Source organism: Lolium rigidum, chromosome 6, assembly GCF_022539505.1.
Source record: "Lolium rigidum isolate FL_2022 chromosome 6, APGP_CSIRO_Lrig_0.1, whole genome shotgun sequence".
NCBI lineage: Eukaryota > Viridiplantae > Streptophyta > Magnoliopsida > Poales > Poaceae > Lolium > Lolium rigidum.
Genome location: NC_061513.1, coordinates 342,148,821 through 342,155,469, shown reverse-complemented (window position 1 = coordinate 342,155,469; position 6,649 = coordinate 342,148,821).

Below are 6,649 nucleotides of genomic sequence, written 5' to 3'. Positions count from 1 at the left end.
TGATATTATCATGGGCAAGTACAAATACATGAGGAAATACATGTACAAATACAAAGACGTGGGACGGCAATTCAGGGCACTGCGTCGCGTTGGTCACCGAGGAAGATCATCATGCCTGTCTTGCCAATCGTTGAAACAAAAAAAAACGCTGCATCCATCTAACTGAATTTCTCACTTTCTTAGAGGATCGCCACCAGTGGAAGTGATGCTAGCAGTTGAGTGAGATGGCGAGGAAACTCAACGCCCGCGCGTCATCATCTCGCACCGCCGCCAACACATCAAGACACGTCACCAGGCAATACATCATGTCACGCGGTCACGCCTCCCTTGCCGCCTCAACTACCCGATGCCCACGCCATCATGCCTCCTCTTCTCGGGTTGAGAAGATCGAGTCGATGGTGCCGCTTCCCGTAGGTCGTGCCACCCCTGGTGATAGTCCACACCACCAGCGTACCGATCAATCTAGGCGAACTGAGATATGCAAGTTGCCTGTAGAGACTTGCCTGAGCTGACTGACTAAACGTGAGCTTGATCTCCTGCATGCACCTTCAATTCATCAGTCGAAGGACCTTCTCCTCCAGGATCCGCGACGAAAAAAACTCCTCGCTCCGCGTCGCTCCCCGCGGGCGACCGGGGCGAACCCTAGCTTCACCCCGCGCCCCACCCTCCCCCTCACCCCCGCGCGGGGCTCTGCGCGGGGCAGACGCGGCCGGCGGCGGTGCTCTTCGAGGCGTCCGGGACTCGGTCCGGCGGTGGGGCGGCAAGGCATGGCGGTGACGGCGCAGCGCGAGCTAGGGCAGGCGGCGGAGCGCGGCCACGGAGGGGGCAGGCTGGCGGCGTGGCACACGAAGGGCCAGTTGGGTCCCGATCTGAGCCTTGCGGGCACTGTCCATGGCCAGGCGGGCCTAGGCAGGGCCACCGCCGGCGGGGCACCCTCCGGGCTGCACTGCGGCTAGATCTAGGTCTGGGCCAGGTGGGCCTAGATCTCGCGGCCCGGGCAGCTCTGCGTTCATCCCCTATCTTGCTAGGGTGGGTCGTCGGATGTTCTTGCCGGTGTTCAAAGGCGACTTCTTGGATGCCGACAAAGTGACGGGCTTGATCGGCGGCGTGGTGGCGTCGATTACGGTACAACTATGTCCCCAGGCGTTGCGGTGGGGGTGCTCCTTTGCGGCGGTGTGCGGTCTCGGCCGGGGCCGTCTTGCGAGGAGTGAGGTCGCAGTGACGCCGCTCTTGGCGTCTGCCTAACACATGGTGGTCTGGCCGATGGCGGCATGGGTTGGCTCGGCACGAAGCTGCAGTTGGATCGCATTGGCGACGTGGGCATAGCAGCGCGGCAGCATGTCTAATGGGGCCTGATCTGGGCCTGGCAGGAGACCGGGCCTGATCCAGGCCTAATTGGCAGTGCTACTGCGTCCGGACGGCGGGCACCTTGTGTGCCGGAGGGCGGATCCCCTCCCCTAGCTGGCGTTGGCCCTGATGACTGTTAGCTATGGTGTTGGACTGCCCTGTCCAATCCGTCGACGTTGCCGCGTGTTGGCTAGGCCATGGGCTCGAGCTCGTGGGATGCCGGGGCGGCGACCCCGGAAGGTGGACTGCACGGTTGGCTCTACGGCGGGCAACGTTGCGGTGGTGGTGGTTCCACTCTTCGGTCATGGGGATGGCATGGAGCGGACGATGGGTGTTCCTGGGGTTGGCGGCGCTTTGGCTTTGTAGCTCCCAGATCTTGTTTTGGAAACCTACCTCGGGGGCTGCGAGCGGCTAAGTTCTCCGGGCGTGGTGTGAGGATGCTTCCGGGCGAAAGCTCAGCGCCTCGGCGCCAGCGACGGCGATGCATGCGGGTGTCGCAACCCTCCTGGGGGCGTCGTTGTGGGTATCCTCCCTGTGTGACGGCTGCGGGTGAAAACCTAGACCTTGTGGTATCGATGGCGGCGGCGTAATGCGTCGTTACCCTCTTGGGGTCGCCGTTGTGGAGCTCCGTTGCAGCTCGGGCCGTTTTCAATGTCGCCGAAAGTTTTGGTTTTCGTGTTATTTTTTGTTTATTCTTGATCTTCTTTGTAAGAGGTTCTCCTCACCACCTTGTATCGGTTCGGCCGTTGCGGCTTTATTTATAAAGCGGGGCGAAAGTCTATTTTGAGGAATTCATCAGTCGAATGTCCAATTTCATAGCAAAACTAGCATGCACACTACATGGCACGTGAAATTATAGGTAACAGTAGTGTACTACCATAATGTATTGACATTCCCATATATGGTTGCACGTCTACATTCCCGTGTAGATGGTTGCAAGTCTACATTCCCATCGATGCATGCACACTCCCGTGAACTCTAATATAATTATCGCCTATACCCTATACTGCCTCCTATCATAAAATAAGGACCCGTCTCCAAGTTTCCATACTAGCATGCCGCCAAGATGACGAGAGGGCACATGAAATTATACGTAATGTATACTGCCATAAAGTAATGACTCCTAGCATGCCCCCACGCCGACGAGGTCGCACATGAAATGACAAGTACTAATTGTTCTTTCAATTTTCGCTGTAGTCTGATCATTTTTGTTGTATCAAACACATGGGGGCGTTTGAGGCCTAAATAGCCTTTCTGCTCGCGCCTAGATCGATCAGCGCACTTATGAGGAAACGACCAAATTATGAAAGTAGAAATGTGAAACGGCCTAGCTCCTTGAAACCTTGCCAACACATTTGGAATCGCTTAGATCGGAGGCTGTATGCAAAAGTTACAAATGGGAGTCATGCCCCAATAGGCGTATTATAGCAAAAAAGTGAATAGAAGCATTAAAAATACAGACCCTTACATGCCGCCACGACGTCGAGATGACACGGGAAATGGTAATAACTGTTTCTTAGCATAAAATAAGGACCCTAGCATGCCACCGCACTTCAAATCACGGGCACAACCCCCCCCCAACCAATCCCCCCAATCGCTAGAAGAGGCAATGTTGTCGGGATCCAGGGCCGAGGAGTTGAGACGGGAAACGGGAGCAGTCATGTTCAGATATGGTGTCGGAAGCCAGTGGGGCAACCTCCGCACTGCAAGCACACAACATGTAGCACCGACGCTTGCCACTCATCTCTAGGTTGATGCCGCCCTCGCCGCCCATTGGGGCTTCACGTACGGCGTCGGAAGCCTATTGGGGCAACCTCCGCACTGCAAGCACACAACATGTAGCACCAACACTTGCCACTCATCTCTAGGTCGACGCTGCCCTCGCCGCTCATTGGGGAGGTGAGACATGAGACAGGAGCAACCATCTTCAGATATCTTTGCCGGAAGCCCATCGGGGCAACCTCCGCACTGCAAGCAAATAGACATGCACATAGACATGAGACGGGAGCAACCATCTTCAGATATGTAGCACTGACGCTTGCCACTTGATCTTCTCTAGGTCGACGACTCCCTCTCCGCGTGAGGTTGTAGACTCTAGAATCCCCCACCTCAACGTGGAGCAGTGACAGCTAGCTACCACCTTCCTCAACAGCAGGACAGGGATGGACAGGTGTAGGAGTGGTGCTAGGGTTTGTGCCGTCGAACCACCTACAAGGAGGCGACGCGATGGGAGGTTAAATTATACCTTTTATCCGTCTTGGAAAATTTTGGCATGAGACCTTTCCTTTTTTTTTGGACATTAGCGGTGTCAATAGCGACTCGTTTAAGCTGATGTGAAGAGCTACTAGCTCTTTGTTTATTAAGAGTAACGCTACACTACCTCAAGAAAAAAAAAGAGTAACACTAGGGGCAAGTTTTAAAACAACAAAAAAAAAAATCTTACGGACTCAGAGGTGACTCCCGATTATTAAGCAAGTTCAGCCAACCAATTCAATCAATGATTGCCCGTAGAATTTACTTAACCGCACCAATCCGTAGGTCTGGATTTATTGATTTATTAACCGGCCTGTGAGTTGCTTCACTTGTCATTGCCATCTTTTTTATACTTGAGTGCACTTTGGTAGCACGCATGAATAGCCAGACTGGTCCTAGTTTCGAGGGGAAGACTGGAAGACTCTACCTAGCCAATTTCCATTTCCCGCCGAGGCAGCTAAGCTAAAACATTGGATCGAGCCCAACACACACTTTAGCTAGCACTGCTTGGCCCAAGTGCATTTTGTACAGCTAGCTCAACTTCTCTCTTTTTTTACACGAAAGTCAGGGAATTTTTTTGAGAGGAAAAACATGATAAATAGTTACGCAATCAACTTGAGATCACAGAAAATTAAATTTTTTTGGGTTGACCTTCTTGGTTTTTCGGACACCCAGATCACACAGCAAACAATTCATATGAAGAAAGATGAGGTGCATACAGCACATCTCAGACAATTCAGTCTTGGGACGATCAGCAAAACAACACATGCATCAGGTTGCCCATGCATTGAGACCATATACATCAAGCTAATCAAGATGCTTGCTAGGAGCCCAGCTGCTGCTTCAGGAATCGGGACCAACAGACATCGCTTGGTGACATATCCTTGTCCCCAAGGTCTTTCCAGCCAGCTTGCTTCCAAGCGATGCATCTAGCCCCAGCTGCTACCTGTTATCCAATGACAAAAACAAAAAAAAATGATGGTCAGCTCCTCCATAGCAAGTTTCGCAATAGTAGACAAATATATTTGGATGGCGGCTTTCGACTATACACACACACGGCACAGCGATATTACCCATGCTACCTATGTATGTGGAATAGCTACTACGTCATGGGTTATCAAGCTATCGTAAAATAAATAAATTCCGGCGGATCAAGATTCTTATACATGTGACATACATGTGCAGATATCATTTGCACGTTTGCAACTACCAAACGAAATGGCAGCTTACTAACAGCAAGTGAATTGTATTCAACCGTATGAATAGGGTTTCAGGTTTGTCCATTTCTAGCTACCAATCTGAACTGGTCTAAACTATACATCGCAGAACTAACTTCACTTCCCTACATCAGATCAGCATGTCAAAAAGATAAATGGAATTGTGCAGATTGTCAACACAGCCAAAGAACATATACTTGCTCCATCATAGATATCAGCAGCTGCACATTCCAGCTACAAAACAATTTACATGTCTTGGAGATGAAAACTCCAAATTCTGACATTGCAGGAATTTGGCTGATGACATAAAAACACAGGAGCAAGTATGGCTGCCCAAGTAGAAAAATCTCCATGGCCATGGTATCACAGCGCATGTAAAGGAGAGAAGGGAGGACAAAAAACTCACCAAACCTCATGGGGTCGAAGAAGAAGGCCACCGTTGCCATTTAGTACTCATCCTCAAAACAAACAAAAAACGGAATGGTCAGCAAAGCAATCAATGTTTCAAGATAAGCAGCGGCAGGCATTTGAAACAAGAAACAATAGAATTCATGCATCATTATAAGCCAGCATTGCGTTGACTCACAACAAATTGACCACTTTTACTACGAATAACTCAAGCTCCACATTGAATTGAAGTCAGGTTTAAGACATGCCTTTCCATCTAAAAATTTCATTCTAAGCCGATGGAGCTGGAGAGCTGACCTGAGCCATCTATTTGCTGATGTTGTCTCAGTAGGAGGAGAGGCACCGTCCCGTCGGCAAGCGAGACCACCAACTATGCCGACCAGGGGCACATCCGGGCTAAAGAAGCCATGCCAGCAGCAACATCACCACAGTCGAAGAAAACAGGGGCAGCTCGGCGACACAGACGCCAGCAGCACCAGCACAACCAGAGGGCACCACCGTTACAGGAACGTAACCTGAGCATAACTGAATCATCTTTTTCTTTTTTTTTTGAACAAGGAGTGGATCCCGAAGGATCCAGGGCTGCACATTATATATTAAGTGGTGGAGACATATTACATGCAGAACAAAACAAGTAAAGCAAAATTACATTGATGTCCTCGCAAAGAGCACAAAGGACCTTGGAAAGCAAAAGCGAAACGCAATCTAGTCCTTGATTTTCTCCACCAGCAGGGAGCTCCCGTCGCCGGCCGCCTGCGTATCGCCGGGGACGAACCACTTGGCCGCACGCAGGGGAGAACTCCAGCGGGTCGCCCAGAAGAGGGCCTCCGTACTGGAGGTTGAGGATTGCACCATTTTGGCGCATCAATTGGCCCTTCCATCGGCCAGGGAAGAACACGGCGGCAATCCATGCCGTCGCGTGATGAGCTCGACAAAGTGCAGCATGTGGGGGAGCAGAGGCAGGACGGAGAGAGCAGCCTTCCTCCGGGTGAACGCCATCACCATGACTGCGTCGACGAAGAGGGAGGCCAAACTTCGATCCGTACTCCAGCTCCGGGTGGGGGATGGTAGGACTCCAGATCGACAGGAGGCCTGCAGCCTCGATACTCCCTTCTCCCTCGCCTCCACAGCAGGCCAATGGGGGGAAATCGAGGGAGACAAGCTTGATGCAGAGCAGCTCCTCCTCGCCGCCACGGCCGGCCATGATCTGCTCTACCTCGTCACCTGCGCGGATCTTGAAGCTGACGGCTTTATTCACGGAGAGTTTCACCGATCTTCTCTGCTGCACATACGACTCCGACCATTGGAGCTCCATGAAGCAGAGGAGAGCAACAGAGAAGCGCCAGATCCAGCCCAAAGGATCCATCGCCTCTCTCCCGGCATAGAAGCCAGACGCCATCAAGGACAAAACACAGGGATACAAC